The sequence below is a fragment of the Gorilla gorilla genome, chromosome X, assembly GCF_029281585.2.
Source record: "Gorilla gorilla gorilla isolate KB3781 chromosome X, NHGRI_mGorGor1-v2.1_pri, whole genome shotgun sequence".
NCBI lineage: Eukaryota > Metazoa > Chordata > Mammalia > Primates > Hominidae > Gorilla > Gorilla gorilla.
In genome coordinates this window covers 59456468-59483724 of record NC_073247.2, presented here as the reverse complement: position 1 = coordinate 59483724, position 27257 = coordinate 59456468, and positions in this window count along the sequence as shown.

The following is a 27257-nucleotide window of genomic DNA, read 5'->3' as shown; positions in this document are numbered from 1 at the left end:
TGTTCCTCTGGTGCTTTGGTCAATCTAGCTGATTTCCATTGTTGGGAACACAGATTTTCCCATTAGATGCCCAGCAAGGCTTCCTTTTTTTTTTTTTTTTTTTTTTTTTTGGAGATAGGGTCTCACTCTGTCTCCCAGGCTGATTGTGCAGGGACACAATCATGGCTCACTGCAGCCTTGATCTCCTGGGCTCAAGCAATCTTCCTGCTTACTGAGTAGCTGGGACTACAGGTGTGCGCCACCACGCCCAGCTAATTTTTAAAAAATTTTTTGTAGAGGCCAGGAGCACTGGCTCACGCCTATAATCCCAGCACTTTGGAAGGCCAAGGTGGGTGGATCACCTGAGGTCAGGAGTTTGAGACCAGCCTGGCCAACATGGTGAAACCCCATCTCTACTAAAAAGGCAAAAATTAGCCGGGCGTGGTGGCGTGCACCTGTAATCTCAGCTACTTGGGAGGCTGAGACAGGAGAATCGTATGAACCCGAAGGTTGCAGTGAGCTGAGATTGCGCCATTGCACTCCAGCCTGGGCAATAGGGCGAGACTTCATCTCAAAAGAAAAAAAAATAAATCATAACCACCCCATGTGATGGCATTAGGGGTGAGGCCTTTGGGAGGTAATTAGGTCACAAGGGCAGAGCCCTCATAGATGGGATCAGTGCCTTAAAAGGCATCCCAGAGACTCTCGTCCTCTTTCAGCTATGTGAGAATACAGGAAGTCAGTAGTCTGCAGCCTAAATATCTTGCTTCATCTTTGGTGTTTCTGAACTGTATAAAAGTATACATCTTAGGCTGGGCACAGTGGCTTACGCCTGTAATTCCAGCACTTTGGGAGGCCAAGGCGGGTAGATCACGAGGTCAGGAGATCGAGACCATCCTGGCTAACACAGTGAAACCCCGTCTCTACTAAAAATACAAAAAATTAGCCAGGCGTGGTGGCGGGCGCCTATAGTCCCAGCTACTCGGGAGGCTGAGGCAGGAGAATGGCGTGAACCTGGGAGGTGGAGCTTGTAGTGAGCCAAGATCGCGCCACTGCACTCCAGCCTGGGTGACAGAGCGAGACTCCGTCTCAAAAAAAAAAAAAAAAAAATGTATACATCTTAGTCTGTTTTGTGCTGTTGTACCAAAATACATGACACTGGGTAATTTATAAAGAATAGAAATTTATTCCTTATAGTTCTGGAGGCTGGGAAGTCCAAGATCTAGGTGCAGCATCTGGCCAGGGTCTTCTTGCTGTGTCATTCCATAGTGGAGGGGGAAAGAGTAAGAGAGGGCCAGAGAGGGGGCTGAACCCATTTTATTATGAGAAACCCACTCCCCACTCCCATAATAACAGCAGTAATCCATTCATGAGGCCTCTTGATTACCACTTTTTTTTTTTTGGCTTAAACAACAGAAATTTATTTTCTCACAGTTCTGTAGGCTAGAATTCCCAGAACAAGGTCTGTCAGGGTCATTTCTGATGAGGACTCTTTTCCTGGCTTGCAGATGACCTCACTGTGTTCTCACGTGGTAGAAAAAGACTCTCTCTCTCTCTCTCTCTCTTGCTTGCTTGATGACCTCTTAAAGATCTCACCTCTTAATACTGTTACAATGGCAATTACATTTCTTTTTCTTTTTCTTTTTTTGAGGCAGAGTAGTGCTCTGTCACCTAGGCTAGAGTGTAATGGTACGATCTCAGCTCACTGCAACCTCCACCTCTCAGGTTCACGCAATTCTCCTGCCTTAGCCTCCCGAGTAGCTGGAATTATAGGTGCCCGCCACCATGCCCGGCTAATTTTTGTATTTTTAGTAGAGATGGAGTTTCACCACGTTGGTCAGGCTGGTCTCAAACCTCTGACCTCAGGTGATCCACCCACCTTGGCCTCCCAAAGTGCTGGGTTTGAGAGGTACAAGTCATCAAACCATAACACTATGTAATCTTTGGAAACTTACTTTTTCCCCACTGGACATTCTAGATTTATCTTTTTTTTGTTTTTGTTTTTGTTTTTTTTTTGAGACAGGGTCTTGTTCTGTTGTCCAGGCTGGAGTGCAGTGCTGCAATCATAGGTCACTGCTGCCTCAAACTCAAGTATTCCTCGCCCCTCAGCCTCTTGAGTAGTTGGGACTACAGGTGCATCCCACCATACCTGGCTAATTTTTAAATTTTTAATAGAGACAGGGTCTCGCCATGTTGCCTATGCTGGTCTTGAACTCTTGGCCTCAGGCGATCCTCCTACCCTAGCCTCTCAAAGTGCTGGGATTACAGGCATGAATCACTGCACCCAGCTTCTGGTTTTCTTTTTGTTTTTGTTTTTTGTTTGTTTTGAGACAGTCTCGCTCTGTCACCCAGGCTGGAGTGCAGTGGCGCAATCTTGGCTCACTTCAACCTCCACCTCCCAGATTGAAGCGATTCTTCTGCCTCAGCCTCCCGAGTAGCTGGGATTACAGGTGCCCGCCACCACACCCAGGTAATTTTTGTATTTTTAGTGGAGACGGGGTTTCTCCACGTTGGCTAGGCTGGTCTCGAACTCCTGACCTCAGGTGATCCGTCCACCTCAGTCTCCCAAAGTGCTGTGATTACAGGCGTGAGCCACCACACCCAGCCGGCTTTCTCTTAACACTCATGTAGCACTTGATGTGTGTGTCAGGCACTGTTCTGTCCCCTTTACATTCACAATCCTTTATTTATTTGTTTGTTTATTTATTTATATTTTTGAGACCGAGCCTCACTCTGTTGCCCAGGCTGGAGTACAGTGGCACGATCTCAGCTCACTGCATCCTCTGCCTCCCAGGTTCAAGTGATTCTTCTGCCTCAGCCTTCCAAGTAGCTGGGTTTACAGGCCCCTGCCACCACACCTGGCTAATTTTTTTTTTTTTTTTTTTTTTTTTTTAGTAGAGACGAGGTTTCACCATGTTAGCCAGGCTGGTCTTGAACTCCTGACCTCAGGTGATCCACCCACCTCGGCCTCCCAAAGTGCTGGGATTACAGGCTTGAGCCACTGTGCCCAGCCCACAATGCTTTAAATCATTTAAATCCTCATAATGGCCTGTGGGATACACACTGTTACCATGTCCATTTTACATATGAGGGAACTGAGGCACTGAGTGGTTAAATGATTTGCATGATAGTTCTAGCTGGCAAGCAGAGAGCCGGGATTGTAAGCCAGGCAGACCCGGCATGAGTGCACATTCTTGTCCCTCTGTTTCACGCCGTCACTCCCAGCTGTTGCTATGATTCCTGTTTGCCTGTAGGGGTAGCTGTTCATTTATTTCCACTGCCATACAGCATTCCGTGGTGTGCATGTGCAGCCTGGGTGTCCGTATTCTCCTGTAACGGCCCTTTGGGCTGTTTCTGGTTCTTGCTGTTGGGAGTAACACTGCAGTGTTCACTCCCACACATGTCTCCTGGTTCACATAGGCACGCAGACTCTCAGAGGGGAATCTGAGGGCGTAGGGTTTGCATGTCTCTAACTTCTTCAGGTGATGCCAGACTATTTCCACAAGTGAATGCTAGCTCAGTCCCCAGGCCTCAGTTTCCCCATGTATTAGATAGGCCATTTGGGGACTTGAAGCTCTCAGATACAGGAACAGCAGTTTGGAGGAGCTGAGCAGGTCTGGGGTGTGACTGACATTCCCAGGTACCTGAAGGAGGAACGGCACATCTCCAGGTGGGACCTGCAGTCCTTCCTGGAAACTTCCATGGCTCCCCACACGTGCAAGTTCAAAGCCTCTCTCCTGAACCTAGGTTCAGAGCCCCTTCTGCAGTGGTAGTTCCAACCTCCCTCCCATGTCCCCACTCACAGCTAAGCTTCGGGCCTGGAGCACCTCTAACCTGCTGATCAGGGCAAGCCCCAATGTGGGCTTCAAGGCCATTGCACATGTTCATTGTGACACTGTTTGCTGAGCAGTCACTCTGTGCTAGGCGTATCTCCAGCATCTGGACAGACGACACTAAATGGGTATTGAAGGATTGAATGAGGGATCAATAATGATATCCAATTTGATTCAGTGGTTCCAGAGGTTTTTCTAAGTGCTTTCCATTTATTAACTCATTTCACATTCACAAATGACCCCATAAAGTAAGCACTATTGTTATCCCCATTGTACTGACAGGGAAGCTGAGGTCCAGAGGAGCTTGGGTGCCTTGCTCGAGGTCACACAGCTTGTGAGTGGTGGTTGGAGCTGAGGAAACGTGAGAAATTGTTGTTCCCAAGCTGTGAGGTGCCACATGGGGGCCAAGATAAAATTATTCTGCTTTTTCTTTTTAGAGATAGGGTCTCACCATCATTCAGGTTGTAGTACAGTGGCGCAATCATGGCTCACTGCCACCTCCAACTCCTGGGCTCAAGGGATCCTCCCACCTCAGCCTCCTGAGTAGCTGGGTCTACAGGCCAGTGCCACCATGGTGGGCTAATTTTTAAAAGTTTTTATTTTCCATAGAGATTGGGCTTTGCCATTTTGCCCAGGCTGGTCTTGAACTCGTGGGCTGAAGCAATCCTGCTCCATCAACCTCCCAAAGCCCTGGGATTACAGGCGTGAGCCACTGTGCCTGGCCTGTTCTCCATTTTTTTACTTCTTTCTCTGCGTCCAGATCGATCCCCTTGAACACTAATTTAGGGGACACTAAAAATCTGCTACATTTGCTGGTTATTTTCTAAATTAACATTTAAAAGTTGCATATTTCCTTATCAAGGTATGAGAATGATTTAAAAAAAAAAAAAAAAAAAAAAAACAAGGTCTGGCTCTGTTGCCCAGGCTGGAGTGCAGTGGCGTGATCTCGGCTCACTGCAGCCTCCGCCTCCCAGGCTCAAGCCATCCTCTTCCTCCCACCTCAGCCTCCCGAGTAGCTGGGACCACAGGCATGTTCCACCGTACCTGGCTAATTTTTATATTTCTTGTAGAGATGAAATTTTGCTATGTTGCTCAGGCTAGTCTCGAACCTCTGAACTCAAGGAATCTGCCCACGTCAGTCTCCCAAAGTGTTGGCCTGATTTTTGTTATTTTAGTACATAATGGAATGAGTTTTCCCATTATGGACTATAGTGATTTACTAATCATTTTAATATCACGTTTCATATCATTCATATTTTTTATTACTGTTGATTGGCATCAGTAATTTGGAGCTAGTATGTATGTCTGTCTGTATGTATGTATTTATTTATTTAGATACAGTCTCACTCTGTTGCCAAGGCTGGAGTGCCATGGTGCAATCTCCGCCCATTACAACTTCTGCCTCCTGGGTTTCAAGTGATTCTTGTGCCTTAGCCTCCGGAGCAGCTGAGATTACAAGCATGGGCCACCATGCCCAGCTAATTTTTGTATTCTTAGTAGAGACAGGGTTTCACCATGTTGGCCAGGCTGGTCTCAAACTCCTTACCTCAAGTAATCCACCTGCCTGGGCCTCCCAAAGTGCTGGAATTACAGGTGTGAGCCACTGCGCCTGGCCTTTGTTTTTTGTTTTTGTTTTTTTTTTTGAGACAGATTCTTGCTCTGTTGCCCAGGTTGGAGTGCAGTGGCGTGATCTCGGCTCACTGAGGCCTCCATCTCCTGGGTTCAAGCAATTCTCTCACCTCAGCCTCCCAAGTAGCTGGGATTACAGGCCCATGCCACCACACCCAACTAATATTTGTATTTATTTTTTTGATAAGACGTGGTCTCACTCTGTCACCCAGATTGAAGTGCAGTGGCACAATCTCAGCTCACTGCAACTTCTGCCTCCCAGGCACAAGTGATCCTCCCACCTCAGCCTCCCCAGTAGCTGGGACCACAGGCACACACACCACCACGACAGACTAATTTTTTGTATTTTTAGTATAGATGGGGTTTCACCATGTTGGCCAGGCTGGTCTTGAACTCCTGGCTTCGGGTGATCCACACACCTCCCAAAGTGCTGGGATTACAGGCGTGAGCCACCACATCCAGCCAGAGCTAGTTTGTTTTTTGTTTGTTTGTTTTTGAGACAGAGTCTTGCTCTGTTGCCCAGGCTGGAGTGCAGTGGCACGATCTCAGCTCACTGCAACCTCTGCCTCCCAGGTTAAAGTGATTCTCCTGCCTCAGCCTCCCGAGTAGCTGGGATTACAGGCACCCGCCACCACACCTAGCTAATTTTTATATTTTTAGTAGAGACGGAGTTTCACCATGTTGGCCAGGCTGGTCTCGAACTCCTGACCTCAGGTGATCCGCCCACCTCAGCCTCCCAAAGTGCCGGGATAACAGGCGTGAGCCACTGTGCCCAGCCGAGTTTGTTTTTTATGTGTCTCCATCAACTCTTGCTTTTCTGCACTGGATGCCAGTATTTGGTGAGGTAATACCTCAGAGATAATTTGCTCTCCTGGGCCTTCAAATAGACTTAAAAACAACAGCTTTAATCCAGCCCAAGAACTGGGATAGACCCCATCACCTTCGTCTCCAACCTCCAGGGGCACCAGATGAATCACCTCCTGTTTATATCTTTTTTTTTTTTTTTTTTGAGACAGGGTTCTTGCTTTGTCACCCAGGCTGGAGTGCACTGGCACGATCACAGTGCACTGCAACCTTGAACTTCCAGGCTTAAGCAATCCTCCCTCCTCAGCCCCTCAAGTAGCTGGGACTACAGGCACACACCACCATACCCGGATAATTTTTAAAATTTTTTTATAAAGACAGGGTCTCACTGTGTTGCTTAGGTGGGTCTCAAACTCCTGAGTGCAAGGGATCCTCCCATCTCAGCCTCCCAAAGTGCTTGCATTACAGGTGTGAGCCACTATGCCTGGCTTCCTGTTTATATCTTCTGTATTTTGCTTCTTTTTGGGAAGGCATTCCCTGTAAGATCCTGGTTGCCACACCTCAGGCCCTGAGTAGGTAATAAGACACAGGGGTGTTTTCCACACCCTAGCCCCACTGATTGAGTCCTACACATAGGGAAGGTCCAGCTGCTGTCCTTTAAGACCAAACTGAGGCCAAGATGGCAAAATTTACATTGCTATATCCTCTTCCTCCCCTCACTGTACTATCCTCATGGCCCTCCGTACCCGACTGCGGGGTGCTTCCTGGGACAGGCCTGACCTAAGGAAGTGTCATTTCCCAACCCTCAGATCCAGTGCGCCCTTTTAGTAAGAAACATGTCGGCCGGGCGCGGTGGCTCATGCCTGTAATCCCAGCACTTTGGGAGGCCGAGGTGGGTGGATCACCTGAGGTCGGGAGTTCGAGACCAGCCTGACCAACATGGAGAAACCCTGTCTCTACTAAAAATACAAAATTAGCTGGGCATGGTGGCACATGCCTGTAATCCCAGCTACTAGGGAGGCTGAGGCAGGAGAATCACTTGAACCTGGGAGGCAGAGGTTGCAGTGAGCCAAGATCGTGCCATTGCACTCCAGCCTGGGCACGAAACTCTGTCTCAGAAAAAAAAAAAAAGAAAAGAAACGGCCTCCTTTTACCATCCTGAAATGACATTCACATTCATGTACATTACAAGTCTTGCTGGTGTGGGACAGCCCCCCAGCACCAGACCTCTGCCCATTCAGTGCCAAAGCACCCTCAAGGAGGAATTCCCAAAACACACCCCGAGGGCAGGCAGGAACAGGACCCTTGTCTGTCTGGTTCAGCGTGGAATCCCCACCACCTAGTACAAGACCCTGAATGCACTAAGTAAATAATTGCAGTCTGGATAACTATGCTGTGATTTACTGCCCTCTTCCTACAAAGCGTCCCTGTCCTCTGTTCACTGCCCCTGCGTGGGGAGCCAGAGAAGAAAAACGACTCAGGGTGCGCAGGGGCCAGCTCCCTTGCACAGAGAGAGTTCTACATAGTTCACTGATGCTGTGGGCAAATGGATGCTTCAGGGGCCCTCTGTCCTGCCGGGGGCGGAATGAGGACAGCGTGAGCACAGAAAGCAGAGACATCTGTAGAGTCAGTGACGCATGGTCAGAACACAGAGTCCAGAGTGCACAGCCTGACCCTGGCTCTGGCTCTGCTCAGCTGTGTGCCTTCTGGTAACCCCTACAGGGCCTTAGGTCTCTCATCCAGAACGCAACGATGATAATAGTAGTTAAGGTTGTTGTGAAGATGCAGTGAAATTATTCACGTAATCAGGAGAGGTTGGCACGTGTTAAAATTATCCATTACTGGGTAATTTGGATCAACGAACTATCATTCCTGACGCCTAGATTCCCCCCGTCCCTCAAGCGCCTCCTCACCCTCCTCCCTCAGACTTCCAGGTTCCACCACCACTGGTGGATGGTCAAGAACCCAGAACAGGCGACCGACCTCTCTTTTTCTTTCTCCTGCTGCACAGCCCATCTCAGAGCTCCCTTCTGTGAGGCTCAGCCAGAGGCCTGCAGGGTTGGGACAGGCTCCTGGAGCCCTCCTCGCCAACGAGAGGCCCCGGCCTACTCCCCTCACCTGCACAGGAAAACCCTGGCCCAGTCAGGGAACCAGAAATCTCCTCCCAGTCCCTACCTTGCCCTCACCCTCAGCCACCACCAACTACCCCTGGGCGGGCGCCCCCTACATCCCTGCACCTCGGTCTGTGTGACCCCAGGAGTGCCCACTCCCCAATGTATGTGCCCCTGTGGGTGTCCAAAGCCCTGTCTGTGTGACCCTAGGGGTGTCCACTCCCCAGCGTGTCCGGCCCTCGGACCCCAGAGCCCGCAGCCCACAGCCTGGAATGGCCCGCCACGCGCGGGGCAGGGACGCGCGCACGAAAGCGTCCACATGGAGCCACAACACTGGGCAGGGGCAGCCAACCCGGGCACACCTTTTTGTGTGGGGTAAGGAAAGAGCCCCTTCCCCGCGCGGGGCCCGGCATGCTCGTGCCCATCCCGTCCTGTTGGCACTCCCAGACCCGAGCGGCTCTCGGCCTCTCTCCCGCCCACCGCGTTGCCCTCTCCCCCGAAGGCTTAGTCTTGACCCAGCCCTCCCGCAGCGAAACAAGCAACTGGCTCAAGGCCGGGGCGCGGTGGGTTCTGATTGGTCGATGACGATTGACGGTGATGATCTGATTGGTCGATGGTTGATTGGCGCTTCTCGGTAGCTGCCCGGGCGCGCCTCCGCCCCTGCGCTCCGGGCTCCCATTCGTCGTCGCTCTGGGGCATGCGCAGTGGGTGCCATTCAGTGCCTGGGCTCCGGGAAAGCCGTGCTTTTACGGTTCCTTGTGCTGGCTCCCACACCACTGCCTCGTGTGGGGTTGTTCGCCCATGAAGGGGCAGGACAGGGTGCGCGCTGGTGGAGGTTAGTGAGGTCACACACCGGGCCGTGACGCCTGGTGCGCTGGGCGCTTCCACCTCAACCTTCGTAGCAAACCCAGCCGGGTTCTGTGCCTGCGCACCGCGGTTCCTGCGTTCATTTACTGTCCCGTTTCTCACTCCGGAAAGTGTGGCTTTGAGTTTGATCTGCAGGAGTAGGACGGGCACAGCGGGTGTCTGGTCCTCCTCGCACCATAAATCGCAGAGCGAGCCCTCTGTGGTCTCTGGATACAGTATACCAAAGTTAGATTAACTGTACTCCTTCTCACAAGCCGGTCCAACGTTTGCAGCAGTGAAAAAGCCCTAAGTGTCAGGGCCTTTGGCGAAGCCTGTGTAAGGGAATAAACACTTTCCCCAGTTTTCCAGGCGCAAACTGATGGTTTTGGAGCATTAAGGTCTGGTCGGATGGGGCAGGATGGCTGCGTTGACACGTCTTATTTAATCCACATCATCGGTAAGGTGACCACTTATCTTTTTACAGGTTGAAATTGTTACATTTTGGCCGGGCGCGGTGGCTCACGCCTGTAATCCCAGCACTTTGGGAGGCCGAGGCAGGTGGATCACGAGGTCAGGAGATCGAGACCATCCTGGCTAACACAGTGAAACCCCGTCTCTACTAAAAAAATACAAAAAATCAGCCGGGCGTGGTGACGGGCGCCTGTAGTCCCAGCTACTCAGGAGGCTGAGGCAGGAGGATGGCGTGAACCCGGGAGGCGGAGCTTGCAGTGAGCCGAGATCGCGCCAGTGCACTCCAGCCTGGGCGACAGAGCGAAACTACGTCTCAAAAAAAAAAAAGAAAGAAAAGAAATTGTTACATTTTATATATATGTAAGTTGAAATGGAAGTATATATTGCAAGCATTATAAACGTATATACCAATATGTATAAATCCATGATTTACAGGGATATAGATGCAGATGGAGCCGTGGGCCCAGTTCATTGCCCTGGGGTGAGTCACATGCTGAAGGGACAGGGGACTGTTGATCTTTTAACTGGGTGCCCAAAATGTTAGGAAACCTGAGGCCTGAGGCCCCAGCTTTCACCAAGTGGGAAAAAATTCCCTTAATTAGCTTGGAAACTCCAATAGCGTGGTGCTGCCTCCACTGCTGAAAACAGCCAACCTTGATATCAGGTCTGGTCCCAAGAAACAACGTTGATATCAGGTCTGGTCCCAAGAAACACTGTTCTTTTTTTTTTTTTTTTTGAGACATAGTCTCGCTCTGTCGCCCAGGCTAGAGTGCAGTGGCGCGATTTCGACTCACTGCAAGCTCCACCTTCCGGGTTCACGCCATTCTCCTGCCTCAGCCTCCCGAGTAGCTGGGACTACAGGCGCCCGCCACCACGCCCGGTTAATTTTTTGTATTTTTAGTAGAGACAGGGTTTCACCGTGTTAGCCAGGATGGTCTCGATCTCCTGACCTTGTGATCCGCCTGCCTCAGCCTCCCAAAGTGCTGGGATTACAGGCATGAGCCACTACGCCCGCCCCAGAAACATTGTTCTTTCCTTTCCTCTTAGATTGTTATTTTATCCCTCTTTTCTCAGGAATGAGGAAAAAGGTTGCTATTTTAACTGTGAGTGTGTGGGAACTGGAGTACTGGGTAGCACTCTTCAAAGGTTCAGTTGAAGTCCGGGCAATTAGTCACTTCTGGATTTTTTTTTTTTTTTTTTTGAAATGGAGTCTCACTCTGTTGCCATGCAGGAGTGCAGTGGTGTGATCTCGGCTCACTGCAACCTCTGCCTCCCGGGTTCAAGCGATTCTCCTGCCTCAGCTTCCCGAGTAGCTGGGACTACAGGCACGCACCACCACGCCCAGCTAATTTTTGTATTTTTAGTAGGGATGGGGTTTCACCATGTTGGCCAGGATGGTCTCAAACACCTGACCTCAGATAATCCACCCACCTGGGCCTCCCAAAGTGCTGCGATTACTGGCATGAGCCACTGTGCCAGGCCCCTCCTCTGGATATTTCTGAGAGTGGCTGGCTTTGTAACATGTATACTTCACTTTTGTATAATACTTTGTATATACTTCCGTTTCATATAATACTTTGTATATGCTTCAGTTTCGCCACTCAGATGCCATAGGAAGTGAGGGGTGCATTGTTTTTGTTTGGGATTTTGTTCTAAAGATTACAGTATAACCAAACATACAATAAGCTATATTAACTCATTTTTTGGTTGGGGGGTAGAGACAGGGTATTTCTTTGTCACCCAGGCTGGAGTATAATGGTGAAGTCATGGCTCACTGCAGTCTGGACAGCCTGTGCTCAAGCCATCCTCCCACCTCAGCCCCCCAAGTAGCTTGGAGTACAGGTGCGCCACGCTACACCTGGCTAATGTTTTACTTTTTGTAGAGATGAGGTCTCACAGTGTTGCCCTGCTGGTCTCAAATTTCTGCGCTCAGGCAATCCTCCTGCCTCAGACTCCCAAAGTGCTGGAATTACAGGCATGAGCCACTGCACCCAGCCTGTATTACCTTTTTTTTTTTTTTTTTTTTTTAGATAGGTTCTCATTCTGTTGTCCAGGCTGGAGTTTAGTGGCACGATCTTGACTCACTGCAACCTCCGCCTCCCAGGATCAAGCAATTCCCGCACCTTAGCCTCCTGAGTAGATGGGATTTACAGGTGCTCGCCACCACTCCTGGCTAATTTTTGTATTTTTAGTAGAGACCAGGTTTTGCCATGTTGGCCAGGCTGGTCTCAAACTCCTGACCTCAAGTGATCCGCCCACCTCAGCCTCCCAAAGTGCTGGGATTACAGGCATGAGCCTCCACGCCCTGCAGTATTATCTTTTTTAAAGAGAGAGTACTTGAGGCCAGGAGTTTGAGACCAGTCTGGGCAATGTGAGACACTGTCTCTACAAAAATTACAAAAATTAGCCCAGTTTGGTGGTACACACTTGTGGTCCCAGCTACTCAGGAGGCTGATGTGGGAGGATCACTTAAGCCTTGCAATTAGAGGCCGCAGTGAGCCATGATCACACCACTGCACTCCAGCCTGGGCAACAGAGACCTCATCTCAAAAAATAAATAAATAGGCCGGGCACAGTGGCTCGTGCCTGTAATCCCAGCAATTTGGGAGGCCAAGGCAGGTGGATCACCTGAGGTCAGGAGTTCAAGACCGGCCTGACCAACATGGTGAAACCCCATCTCTACTAAAAATACAAAAAATAAGCCAGGTGTGGTGGCTAACGCCTGTAATCCCAACTACTCTGGAGGCTGAGACAGGAGAATTGCTTGAACCTTGGAGGCAGAGGTTGCGGTGAGCCGAGATTGCGCCATTGTACTCCAGCCTGGGCAACAGGAGCAAAATTCCATCTCAAAAAATAATAATAATACAAAAATTAGCTGGGGGAGGCCAGGCGCGGTGGCTCATGCCTGTAATCCCAGCACTTTGGGAGGCCGAGGCGGGCAGATCACCTGAGGTCAGGAGTTCAAGACCATCCTAACCAACATTGTGAAACCCCATCTCTACTAAAAATACAAAAAATGAGCTGGGCATGGTGGCACGTGCCTGTAGTCCCAGCTACTCGGGAGGCTGAGGCAGGAGAATCACTTAAACCCGGGAGGTGAAGGCTGCAGTGAGCCCAGATCACGCCACCACACTCCAGCCTGGCGACAGAGCGAGACTCTGTCTCAAAAAAAAAAAAAAAAATTAGCTGGGGCTAGTGGTGGGCGCCTGGGCGACAAAAGTGAAACTCCATCTCAAATAAGTAAATAACAGAAACACACCCTTTCTTATCTGTTGTGCATACTTAACTAAAAGAAACACACCCAAAAGTATTTACAAATAAAGAAGATGGGGGAGGAAAAGAAAATCTTTAGCTTATTAATAAAAGAATGGATCTATTTGAAAAGTACAAATGCTAAAAAAAAAAAGTGCTTCAATGTATATAGCTTGCCTTTTAAGTCTGTAGCCATTTAAATTATAAGAATTTCATCACTTGCTGGCCAGGCGCGGTAACTCACACCTGTAATCCCAGCACATTGGGAGACCGAGGTGGGCGGATCACGAGGTCAAGAGATGGAGACCATCCTGGCCAACATGGTGGAACCCCATCTCTTATTAGCCGAGCATGGTGGTGCGCACCTGTAGTCCCAGCTACTTGAGAGGCTGAGGCAGGAGAATCGCTTGAACCCAGGAAGCGGAGGTTGTAGTGAGCCGAGATTGTGCCACTGCACTCCAGCCTGGCGACAGAGCGAAACTCCGTCTCAAAAAATAAAAATAAAAAATGTCATCACTTGCCAAGCCTGGTGGCTCATGCCTGTAATCCCAGCACTTTGTGAGGCTGAGGCAGGATTTCTTGAGTCCAAAAGATTGAAGCTGCAGTGAGCTGTGATCGGGCCACTGCCCTCTAGCCTGGGCAACAGAGCAAGACCCTATTCAACAATAACAAAAAAAGGAACTAGGTGATGGGAAATGCCTACCATTTGAATCTATAAAGATAAGCAAGGCAGGGTGCAGTGGCTCACGCCTATAATGCCAACATTTTGGGAGGCTGAGACAGGAGTATCGCTTGAGCTCCAGAGTTCAAGACCAGCCTGGGCAACATAGTGAGATCTAGTCTCTACAAAAATAAACAAATTTAGCTGGGTGTGGTGGTGCGTGCCTGTAGTCTCAGCTACATGGGAGGCTGAGGTGGGAGGATTGAGTGAGCTCAGGAGGTTGAGACTGCAATGAGCCATGATTACGCCACTGCACTGCGGCCTAGGTGACAGCAAAACCTGTCTCAAAAAAAAGAGAGAGAGAGAGATAAGCAAGAGTTACTGATGATGCTTGGACTTGGGGGAAGATGCCAACTCTGGCACATGTCAGTTACTACATAAAAAGTCAAGTGCAATGTCAAATCCAGAGCATCAAGAGGAAAAAAAGTTCAGTTCCCAAGAGAACATGGATAGCTTAATGATGTAAAACTTGGCCGGGCAGGGTGGCTCACGCCTGTAATCCCAGCACTTTGGGATTGGGAGGCCAAGGCAGGTGGATCACAAGGTCAGATCAAGACCATCCTGGCTAACACGGTGAAACCCTGTCTCTACTAAAAATACAAAAAACTAGCCAGGCGGGTTGGCGGGCACCTGTAGTCCCAGCTACTAGGGAGGCTGTGGCAGGAGAATGGCGTGAACCCGGGAGGCGGAGCTTGCAGTGAGCCGAGATCGTGCCACTGCACTCTAGCCTGGGCGACAGAGCAAGACTCCATCTCAAAAAAAAATGTAAAACTTAATCTAGACTATATCTGCATTAAATTAGTACTGCTGAAACAATACATTGAGGAATTACAGTAGCACTTGCAAGTTCCTACTAATGTCCATATAAATAGAACCATGGAAGCTTTTTATATTATCTGTTTTATGACCTTATGGAATTAGTGAACCAAATAAAAACTTAATCATTATTTCAAATAATATAATTTATTTCTAGACAAAATCTATTCTTATTTTCAAGGTAGTTTAAGTGTCAATATTTCTTAAGCCACAATTTTTTTTTTTTTGAGATAGTCTTGCTATGTCACCCAGGCTGGAGTGCAGTGGCATGATCTCAGCTCACTGCAACCTCTGTCTCCTGGGTTCAAGCGTGCACGTCTGCTAATTTTTTGTGTGTATGTGTGAGATAGAGTCTCGCTCTGTTGCCCAGGCTGGATGGAGTGCAATGGCGCTATCTCGGCTCACTGCAAGCTCCGCCTCCCGGGTTCATGCCATTCTCCTGCCTCAGCCTCCCGAGTAGGTGGGACTACAGGTGCCCGCCACCATGCCCGGCTAATTTTTTGTATTTTTAGTAGAGACGGGGTTTCACCGTGTTAGCCAGGATGGTCTCGATCTCCTGACCTCATGATCCGCCCGTCTTGGCCTCCCAAAGTGCTAGGATCACAGGTGTGAGCCACTGCGCCTGGCCCACATCTGCTAATTTTTAAGACAGGGTTTTTCACAATGTTGGCCAGGCTGGTCTTGAACTCCTGCCTGCGCCTCCCAAAGTGCTAGGATTACAGGCATGAGCCACTGTGCCTGGCAAAAAATACTTTTTCAATGTTTAAAAATATCCAACCTTTCAAAACTTTTTCTGATTAAGTAGTAGTAGTCTTATTGGCCGGGCACAGTGGCACATGCATGTAATCTCAGCACTTTGGGAAGCTGAGGTGGGTGGATCACCTGAGATCAGGAGTTCGAGACCAGCCTGGCTAACATGGTGAAACCCCATCTCTACTAAAAATACAAAAATTAGGTAGGTGTGGTGACGCACATCTGTAATCCCAGCTACTCGAGAAGCTGAGGCAGGAGAATCGCTTGAACCCGGGAGGCGGAGGTTGTTGCAGTGAGCCGAGATTGTGCCACTGCACTCTAGCCTGGGTGATAGAGCAAAACTCCATCTCAGAAAAAAAAAAAATTAGCCAGGCATGGTGACGGGCACCTGTAATCCCAGCTACTTGGGAGGCTGAGGCAGGAGAATCACTTGAACCTGGGAGGCGAAAGTTGCAGCGAGCCGAGATCGCACCACTGCACTCCAGCCTGTGCAACTCTGTCTCAGAAAAAAAAAAAATTATAAAAATAAAATTTGCGTTATAGGCCAGGTGCAGTGGCTCATGCCTGTAATCTCAGCACTTTGGGATGCCAAGACGAGCAAATCACCTGAGCCCAGGAGTTCATGACCAGCCTAGACAACATAGAGAAATCCCAACCCTACAAAAAATTAGCCAGATGTGGCCAGGCGCGGTGGCTCACGCCTGTAATCCCAGCACTTTGGGAGGCCGAGGTGGGTGGATCACGAGGTCAGGAATTCAAGACCAGCCTGGCCAACTTATTGAAACCCCATCTCTACTAAAAAAAAAAATACAAAAACAATAGCCAGGCGTGGCAGCTGGCGCCTGTAATTCTAGCTACTCAGGAGGCTGAGGCAGAGAATTGCTTGAACCCGGGAGGCGGAGGTTGCAGTGAGCCCAGATCACGCCATTGCACTCTAGCCTGGGTGACAGAACGAGATGCCGCCTCAAAAAAAAAAAAAAAAAAAAAAAAAAAAAAGGCCGGGCGCGGTAGCTCACACCTGTAATCCCAGCACTTTTGGAGGCCAAGGTGGGCGGATCATGAGGTCAGGAGATCGAGACCATCCTGGCTAACATGGTGAAACCCCGTCTCTACTAAAAATACAAAAAATTAGCTGGGCGTGGTGGCGGGCGCCTGTAGTCCCAGCTACTCGGGAGGCTGAGGCAGGAGAATGGCGTGAACCTGGGAGGAAGAAGTTGCAGTGAGCCGAGATCGTTCCACTGCACTCCAGCCTGGGCAACAGAGCAAGACTCCATCTCAAAAAAAAAAAAATTAGCCGGATGTAGTGGTGTGAATCTATAGTCTCAGCTACTCAGGAGGCTCGCCCGCCTTGGCCTCCCAAAGTTCTGGGATTACAGGTGTGAGCCACCGTGCCCAGCCTGTATTTTCTGTAGAGATGGAATTTTGCCATGTTGCCCAGGCCAGTCTTGAACTCCTGGGCTCAAGCAATCCTCCCACCTTGTCCTCCCAAATTGCTGGGATTACAGGTGTGAGGCACCATGCCCAGCCGCAACAGTAATTTTCACAAATGGTCCCCTGTAGTCAAGTAGCCAATTTTGATTCATGAAAGTGATATCACTGTAATTCTTCTAAACTTTCACTGAAATGCATGCTCCCTTTGCAGAGAGAAAGCTGGGTTAAGAGATGTCCAGGATGGTCGGGCTCGGTGGCTCATGCCTATAATCCCAGCACTTTGGGAGGCCAAGGCAGGCAGATCACCTGAGGTCGGGAGTTTGAGACCAGCCTGACCAACATGGAGAAACTCCATCTCTACTAAAAATACAAAATTAGCCAGGCATGGTGGTGCATGCCTGTAATCCCAGCTACTAGGGAGGCTGGGGCCAGGCTGGTCTTGCACACCTGACCTCAGGCGATCTGCCTGCCTCCACCTCCCAAAGTGCTGGGATTGCAGGCTTGAGCCACCGTGCCCAGCCCTATGAATTATTTCAAATGCGTTAGATCCACCTAATCAAAATTCTGTCATTCAACATATAATTTTGAGTGCCAACTATGTCTCAAGGTCAGTGTTCAGCCCTACAGTAAACAACATGGACAGAGCTGCTGCCTTCACAGAACCTCCATCTAAGGAGCAGGTGAATATACCACCAGGCTGTAATTGGTTGCTTAGCTCCAAAATAGCGAATTTAGGGTCAATTAAGATAATAATCTACTAACTGTAATGACATCTCTAGAGTATTGTGTCTTTTAAAGTACAGTTATAGCCTGGGCAACGTGGGGAAACCCCGTCTCTACAAAAAAAAATTTTTTTTTCTTTGAGACAGTCTTATTTTTTCACCCAGGCTGGAGTGCAGTGGGGCGATCTCAGCTCACTGCAACCTCAAACTCCCGGGTTCAAGCAATTCTCATGTCTCAGCCTCCTGAATAGCTGGGATTACAGGCGTACACCACCACGCATGGCTAATTTTTGCAATTTTAGTAAAGACGGGATTTTGCCATGTTGGCCAGGCTGGTCTCGAACTCCTGGCCTCAAGTGATCTGCCTGCCTTGGCCTCCCATAGTGCTGGGATTACAGGTGTGAGCCACCGCACCTGACCCCTCCTGTCTCTCTTAACACACATTGCCTCCTTATAGAGGTTCAGGCACCATGCTGAGCCTGGGAGGTAATACAAAAATGAATGAGTGGACCTTGTGGGTTCCATGCTAGTTAAAGACACCCTATGAGACCAGCCTGGCCAACATGGTGAAACCTTGTGTCTACTAAAAATACAGAAAATAGCCAGGCATGGTGGTGCGTGCCTGTAATTCCAGCTACTGGGGATGCTGAGGCAGGAGAATCGCTTGAACCCAGGAGGTGGAGGTTGCAGTGAGCTGAGATCACACCACTGCACTCCAGCTTGGGCGATAGAGTGAGACTCCGTCTCAGAAAAAAAAGACACCCTGGGCCAGGCAAGGTGGGTCACACCTGTAATCCCAGCACTTTGGGGAACAAGGTGGGAGAATCACTTGAGTCCAGCAGTTTGAGACCAGCCTGGCCAACATAATGAGACTGCATCTTCACAAAAAATATGTTTTAAAAAGCTGGGCATGGTGAAGTGCGCCTGTAGTCCCAGCTACTTGGGAGGTTGAAGTGGGAGTATTGCCTGAGCCCAGGAGTTCGAGGCTCCAGGCTGCAGTGAACTATGATCACACCACTGCACTCCAGTGTGGGTGACAGAGGGAGACCCTGACTCATTAAAAAAAAAAAAAAGAAGAAGGCTGATTGTGGTGGCTCACGCTTGTAATCCTAGCACTCTGGAAGACTGAGACGGGAAGATTACTTGAGCCCAGTGGTTCAAGATTAGCCTGGGCTGGCCGGGCTCAGCGGCTCAAGCCTGTAATCCCAGGCAAGAGAATTGCTTGAACCCAGGAGGTGGAGGTTGCAGTGAGCTGAGATCGTGCCATTGCACTCCAGCCTGGGTGACAAGAGCCAAGTTCCGTCTCAAAAAAAATATAGCCTGGGCAACATAGTGAGACCTCAAGACCCCATCTCTATTAAAATAAAACAAAGTATCCAGCTTAAAAATATAATACTGGCCAGGCACAGTGGCTCACACCTGTAATCCCGGCACTTTGGGAGGACGAGGTCAGGAGATCGAGACCATCCTGGCCAACATGGTGAAACCCCGTCTCTAATACAAAAATTAGCCAGGCGTGGTGGTGGGCACCTGTAATCCCAGCTACTTGGGAGGCTGAGGCAGGAGAATGGCTTGAACCCAGGAGGCGGAGGTTGCAGTGAGCCGAGATGGCGCCACTGCACTCCAGCCTGGGTGACAGAGACTCCCTCTAAAAAACAAAACAAAAAAACCATAATACTAAGTGAAAAGAAACAGAATGAGGAAACACAGACCAGCATGAGTTAGGATTGCAGTTCCCAAACTGTGTTGAGGCACCTCAGAGTGCCATAGTGAATTCTCAGGGACGCTGTAAGATGCTTTAAATTGTTTGAGGGAAATATATGGGTACTCAACATGTCAGATACCTCATAAACTATTCAAGGGAGTTCAAAGTTTCAAAGTTACATTGAACTACTTTTCTTTCAATGACATCTTTTTGCAAAGCTGGGTTTACAGCAGTTTCTGTGATAAAAAGCAAACACCTGACAAAAATCAGCATGGATAAAGTGATTTAGGTGATATCAGACAATCTGATTAAGGTTTGGGAAGGTGTGCAGAGTCTAACAAACATGCATCCATTAATAAGCAATTGTAGTTATTTAACAATTTTTTTTTCTATCTATGTGTTGTCGATTTTCTAAACTACTATTTTTTTTTAGGACATAAATAGGTATTATATTTTGGTCCAAGCAGGTGGTGGGGGCAGGGTAAGTTAAAAAAAAAATTGGTCCAAGAAACAGAAGTGTTAGGTATTTGTTTTGAAAAAAATAACATATGCATACACTCATGAAACCATCACCATAATCAAGATAGTGAACATATCATCATCTCCAAGTTTCCTCATGCCCCTTTGTAATTAATTCCCTTCCTAACTGCCCCACCTCATCCCCAAGCAACCACGGATCTGCTTTGTTACTATAGCATACAAAATATAACAAAGTATACAAAATATAACAAAGTGTACAAAATATACTTTGTTATATTTTGCCTTTTTTTTTTTTTTTTTTTTTGAGATGGAGTGTTGCTCTGTTGCCCAGGCTGGAGTGCAATGGCGTGGTCTCGCTCACTGCAACCTCTGCCTCCCGGGTTCAAGTGATTCTCCTGCCTCAGCCTCCCGAGTAGCTGGGACTACAGGCAAGTGCCACCACGCCTGGCTAATTTTTTGTAGAGACGGAGTTTCACCGTGTTAGCCAGGATGGTCTCGATCTACTGACCTCGTGATCCACCCGCCTCAGCCTCCCAAAGTGCTGGGATTACAGGCGTGAGCCACCGCGCCTGGCATATTTTGCCTTTTTAAGAGTTTCATATAAGTGCATCTTAGTATGAACTCTTCTAAATTCCTTCTTTCTTTTCTTTATTTTTGAGACGGAGTCTCGCTCTGTCGCCCAGGCTGGAGTGCAGTGCTGCGATCTCGGCTCACTGCAACCTCCACCTCCCGGTTTCAAGTGATTCTCTTGCCTCAGCCTCTGAAGTAGCTGGGATTACAGACATGCACCATCACGCCCAGCTAATTTTTGTATTTTTGGTAGAGATGGGGTTTTGCCATGTTGGCCAGGCTGGTCTTGAACTCCTGAGCTCAAGTGATCCACCCGCCTCAGCCTCCCAAAGTGCTGGAATTACAAGCATGAGCCACCAAGACTAGCTCTCTCTAAGTTCTTTCACTCTATAAAAGTTATTGGAAGCCAGGCGCAGTGGCTCACACCTATAACCCCAGCACTTTGGGAGGCCGAGGCGGGTGGATCACGAGGTCAGGAGATTAAGGCTATCCTGGCTAACACGGTGAAACCCCGCCTCTACTAAAAATACAAAAAAAAGTTAGCTGGGCATGGTGGCGGGCGCCACTTGGGAGGCTGCGGCAGGAGAATGGCGTGAACCTGGGAGGCAGAGGTTGCAGTGAGCCGAGATCGCGCCACCACACTCCAGTGTGGGTGACAGAGCGAGACTCTGTCTCAAAAAAAAAAAAAAAAAAAAAAGGCCCGGATTACGGTGGCTCACACCTGTAATCCCAGCACTTTGAGAGGCCGAAGCAGGTGAATCACCTGAGGTCAGGAGTTCAACACCAGCCTGGCCAATGTGGTGAAACTCTGCCCATGTTAAAAATATAAAAATTAGCCGGGCATGGTGGCGGGTGCCTGTAGTCCCAGCCACTTGGGAGGCTGAGGCAGGAGAATTGCTTGAACCCAGGAGGCGGAGGTTGCAGTGAGCTGAGATCGTGCCATTGCACTCTGGCCTGGGTGACAAGAGCAAAAAACTCCATCTCAAAAAAAAAAATTATTGGAGATTCACCAGGTTTGTTCCATGTTTCAATAGGTCATTCCTTTTCTTATAGTTGTAAGGTAAGATTTACATATCATAGAACCAACCTCTTCAAAGTGTGCAATTCAGTGGTTTTTAGTACATTCACAAGATTGTGCAGACATCAACACTATCTAATTCAAGAAGCTTTATTTTGGGCCGAGTGTGGTGGCCACGTCTGTATTCCCAACACTTTGGGAGGCACAGCCGGGTGGATCACCTGAGGTCAGGAGTTCCGGACCAGCCTGGCCAACATGATGAAATCCCGTTTCTACTAAAAATACATAATGTAGCCGGGCGCGGTGGCAGGCGCCTGTAATCCCAGTTACTCGGAAGGCTGAGGCAGGTGAATCGCTTGAACCTGGGAGGCAGAGGTTGCAGTGAGCCAAGTTCACACCACTGCACTCCAGCCTGGACAGAGTCAGACTCCTGTCTCAAAAAAAAAAAACCTTTATTCCTTTATTTCATTACCTCTAAAGGAAACCCCATAGCCATTACCAGTCACTATTCCACCCATCCCCTAGCCTTTAGCTCCTAAAAACCACGAATGTATTTTCTGTCTCTATGAAGTTGCCTATCTTGGTTTTTCGTATAAATTAATCATAAAAATATGTGGCCTATTGTGTCTGGCTTATTTCATATAGCATAATATTTTCAAGGTTCATCCATGTTGTACCACACGTATAAGTACAGTACTTCTTTTTTTCTCTTTTCTTTTCTTTTTTTTTTTTTTTTTTTTTTTGAGATAAGGTTTTGCTCTGTCACCCAGGCTGGAATGCAGTGGCCCGATCTCAGCTCATTGCAACCTCCACCTCCTAGGCTCAAGCGATCTTCCTGCCATAGCCTCCTGAGTAGGTGGGACTACAGGCATGCACCACCATGGCCAGCTACTTTTTTGTAGAGATGGGGTCTCACTATATTGCCTGGCCAACATGGCGAAACTCTGTGTGTACTAAAAATACAATAATTAGTGGGGCGTGGTGGCACATGCCTGTAATTCCAGCTACGTAGGAGGCAGAGGCACAAGAATCGCTTGAACCCAGGAGGCTGAGGTTGTAGTGAGCTGAGATCACACCACTGCACTCCAGCCTGGGTAACAGAGTGAGACTCTGTCTCAAAAAAAAACTTTGTCTAGTAATTCCAACATCTGAGCTTCCTCAGTGGAAGTTTTTATTTACCGTTTTTTTCTTCTTTTTTTCTTTCCTGTGTATGGGCTATGCTTTCTAGTTTATTTATTTTTTGAGATGGAGCCTCCCTCTGTCACCCAGGCTGGAGTGCAGTGGCATGATCTTGCCTCACTGCAGCTTCCGCCTCCTGAGTTCAAGTGATTCTGCCACCTCAGCCTCTTGAGTAGCTGGGATTACAGGCGTGCGCCACCACGCCCAGCTAATTTTTGTATTTTTAGTAGAGACAGAGTTTCACCATGTTGGCCAGGCTGGTCTCGAACTCCTGACCTCAGGTGATCCACCCACCTTGGCCTCCCCAAAGTGCTGAGATTACAAGCATGAGCCACTGTGTCTGGCCTACTTTCTAGTTTCTTTGCATTTTTTAATCTGGACATTTTAAATAATGTGGCAACTCTGAAATTCAGATTGTCTCCTTCCCAGGGTTTGTTGTGGCTGCTGTTTGTTTTTATTATCACTGCTGTTTAGTGACTTCTTTTTGTTTGTTTCTGAGATAAGGTCTCCCTCTTGTTGTCTAGGCTGGATTGTAGTGCATGATCATAGCTTACTGCACCTCAAACTCCTGGGTTCAAGCCATCTTCCCATGTCAGCCTCCCAAAGGCATGAGCTACTATGCCTGGCCTGTTTAGCAACTTTTCTGAACTAATTCTATAAAGTCTGTATTCTTTGTTGTGTGTGGCCACTGAAGGCCCTGCTTCATTAGCTTACTGACCAGATAACAGTTAGGCAAAGGTTCCCTTAAATGCCTTGAACCATTACTTCTTCCAGCATTTGCCTAATGTGTGTCCATGTATGTTGGAGAATACCTTGAACACTCCCTCAGGTAGTTCACAACTGTGCCTTAGCCTTCACTTTTTCCTTGCCCAAAGCCTGAAGGTCCCCCACAAATAAGAGCTTAAGGTCTTCTTGGTTCTCTTCGTTGTTGTTGTTGTTGAGACGGAGTTTTGCTCTTGTTGCCGAGGCTGGAGTGCAATGGTGTGATGTCGGCTCACTGCAACCTCCGTCTCCAGGATTCAAGCGATTCTCCTGCCTCAGCCTCCCGAGTACCTGGTATTACAGGCACACGCCACCACGCCCAGCTAACTTTTTTTGTATTTTTAGTAGAGACAGGATTTCACCACGTTGGCCAGGCTGGTCTCAAACTCCTGACCTCAAGTGATCCACCCGCCTCACCCTCCGAAAGTGCTGGGATTACAGGCGTGAGCCACCACACCCGGCCTTTTCTTGGTTCTTTCTTGGGCATGCTCACAGCCCTATGCATGGGCATGCATATGGCATTCCAGATATCCAGCAGTGTGTCAGAACTTTTCATAGACATCTCATTCCCCAGCTTTTCCTTTCATGCTTTTTGGTCTGTTGCTTGTTTACTCTAGCTCTTATCACCATCTCAACCAGCTATGATGTTAAACAACTGCCACTGATTTTTTGTGTTTTTAAAAATTTTGAGACTGGGTCTCGCTCTGTTGCCCAGGTTGGAGTGCAGTGGCACAATCATGGCTCACTGAAGCCTCAACCTCCGGCTAAAACAATCTCAGCAACTGCTCAAGCAGTCTTCCCACCTTGGCCTCCCAAAGTGCTCAGATTACAGGCGTGAGCCACCGCACCTGTCCTTGAAATGCTTTTTCCTTTGACTTTCTGGAATCTTCTCTTGGCTCTGCTCCTGCCTCGATGGCTTCTCCTATTCAGTCTTGCTAGTTCCTCCTGGTTCCCCTGAGCCCTATATCTTAGCAATGTCCCACGTCTTAGTCCTATAACCTCTTATTTATTTACATCACTTGCTAGGTGATCTCTTTCATTTCATTTTATTTATTTATTTATTTGATATAGTCTTGCTCTGTTGTCCAAGCTGGACCGAAGTGGCACAATCTCGACTCACTGCAACCTCCACCTCCCGGGTTCAAGTGATTCTCCTGCCTCAGCCTCCCGAGTAGCTGGGATTACAGGCATGTGCCACCATACCCAGCTAATTTTTTTTCTTTTTTTGAGACGCAGTTTTGCTCTTGTTGCCCAGGCTGGAGTGCAATGGCGCGATATCAGCTCACTGCAAACCTCTGCCTCCCGGGTTGAAGAGATTCTCGTGCCTCAGCCTCCCAAGTAGCTGGGATTACAGGCATGCACCACCATGCCCGGCTAATTTTGTATTTTTAGTAAAGGCGGGCTTTCACCATGTCGTCCAGGCTGGTCTTGAACTCCTGACCTTAGGTGATCTGCCTGCCTTGGCCTCCTAAAGTGCTGGGATTACAGGCGTAGGCCACCATGCCCAGCCTTCTTTATCTTTAAAAAAAAAAACAAAAAACAAAAAAACAAAAACAGTATACTGATGGCTCCTAAATTTGCACTGAGAAAATAAAACTAGGCTGGGAGCGGTGGCTTATGCCTGTAATCCCAGCACTTTGGGAGGCAGAGACAGGAGGATCCAGACCCTGTCTCTAAAAAAGAAAAAAAGGAGGCTGGGCACAGTGGCTCACGCCTGTAATCCCAGCATTTTGGGGGGCCAAGGCGGGCAGATCATTTGAGATCGGGAGTTCCAGACCAGCCTGGCCAACACAGTGAAACCCCATCTCTACTAAAAATACAAAAACTAGCCCGCGTGGTGGTGCACGCCTGTAATCCCCACTACTCAGGAGGCTGAAGCAGAAGAATCACTTGAACCCAGGAGACGGAGGCTGCAGTGAGTGGAGACTGTGCCACTGCACTCCAGCCTGGGCGACAGAGCAAGACTCTGCCTCGGGGAAAAAAAAAAGAGAAAAGACAAATAGCCCAAGGGCAGTCTGAGCTATGTAAAGTATGCAAAATTTATCAGTCCCAGAGAGAAAGGAGCATCTCAGCTCAGTCACATCCTCCACCCACCCACCCATGCCCAGGGGCAGTTGTTTAAAGAGATGTTGGGCCAGGCACGGTGGTTCATGCCTGTAATCCCAGCACTTTGGGAGGCCCAGGTGGGTGGATCACTTGAGGTCAGGAGTTCGAGACCAACCTGACCAACATGGTGAAACCCCGTCTCTACTAAAAATACAAAAATTAGCCAGGCGTGGTGCCACGCACCCGTAATCCCAGCTACTCAGGAGGCTGAGGCAGGAGAATCGCTTGAACCCAGGAGGCAGAGGTTGAAGTGAGCCGAGATCATGCCATTGCACTCCAACCTGAGCAACAAGAGTGAAACTCCATCTCAAATAACCTTCTCTTGGGGTCTGGATTGGGACCCCTTTGTGGTAATAAAGGAGGGACACTAATATTAAAGCTGGCTCAACTGGGTCTGAGCAGAGTAATTTTTACCTTAGATATTTGTGTTTTGGGTGTGCACTTTCAGTTTACATTGGAAGCTGTCTCCCCAATTAAAAAAAAATCATGTTTTGAGGAAGATTTTCTCTGAGATATAGATACAATTAATTTGAACAAGTCTGGAATACCTAAACTTTCATCCAACTTTCCACAGATTACTAGGTCATTGGAATATTGTCCTTTTCATTTTATTTATGTATTTATTTTTAGAGACAGAGTCTCACTCTTTGTCACCCAGGCTTAAGTGCAATGGCCCCATCATGGCTCACTGCAATCTTGGCCTCCTGGGCCCAAGCAATCCTCCCACCTCAGCCTCCTGAGTAGCTGGGACTAGAGGCACACGCCATCACTCCCAGCTAACTTTTAAAATTATTTGTAGAGACAGGGTTTCACCATGTTTCCCAGGCTCTTCTCCAACTCCTGGGCTCAAGCAATCTGCTCGCCTTCCGCCTCCCAAAGTGCTGGGATTACAGGCATGAGCCACTGCACCCAGCCTCCTGCTTCTTTTTATGCCTGGTAATCTTTGTTTGGATAACAGACATTGTCAACTTTACCTTTTTAGGAGCTGGGTCTTTTTTTATTCTTATCAATCTTTGTTATTCCTAAGGATCTTTTAGGGTCTTCTTTTATGATGTGTAAAGTGAGCCTGGAGCAATACTAAGTCTAGGGCTAGTTACTCCCCACAACTGAGACAAGACATTCCTGTGTACTCTATGCCCTGTGAATTATGAGTTTTCCAGTCTGGTTGGTGGGTGCAGGCACTATTTTCAAAAGCTCCATGTGAGTGTCAGGACCTGTTCCCTCCAATCCATTTGGATGGTTCTTTTCCTGGCCTTAGGTAGCTGCCTCATATGCATGTGTTGATAAGCACTCTGCTAAATACTGAAGGGGGACCCTCTGCAGATCTCTGTGATTCTCTGTGCTCCTCTCTGCTGAGATTCTGTCCTTTTAACTCCAGCTGCCCTTGTCTCTCTGGACCACCTCAACTTAGGGAGTCCACCAGGCGCTGCCTCAGTTTCCCGTTCCAGTGCCATAGCATGGAAGCTCTCCAGGCAGTGTGCTGGGACAGTTGTAGTGCTCACGTTGTTTCCCATCTTTCAGGGATCACTGTCCTTTGGTGCCTGATGTCTAATGTCTTAAAAATCATTGTTTCAGCCGGGCACGGTGGCTCACACCTGTAATCCCAGCACTTTAGGAGGCCGAGGCAGGCAGATTACCTGAGGTCAGGAGTTCAAGACCAGCCTGGCCTACATGGTGAAACCCCATCTCTACTAAAAATATAAAAATTAGCCAGGCATGATGGCAGGTGCCCGTAACCCCAGCTACTCAGGAGGCTGAGGCAGGAGAATCACTTGAACCTGGGAGGCAGAGGTTGCAGTGAGCAGAGATCTTGCCATTGTGAGATTGTGCCTGGGCAACAGAGTGAGACTCCGTCAAAAAAAAAAAAAAACATTGTTTCATGTATTTTGGTTTTTTTGTGGGGGGCAAAGTTGGTTGTTTCCTGTGAGAGGACAAAGTTGGTCCCTGTTATTCCACTTTGACTGAGAGTGCATGACACCTTTTTTCTTGTAGAGACAGGGACTTGCCCAGACTGGTCTCAAACTCCTAGCCTCAAGGAATCCTCCCACCTCAGCTTCCCAAAAGTGCTG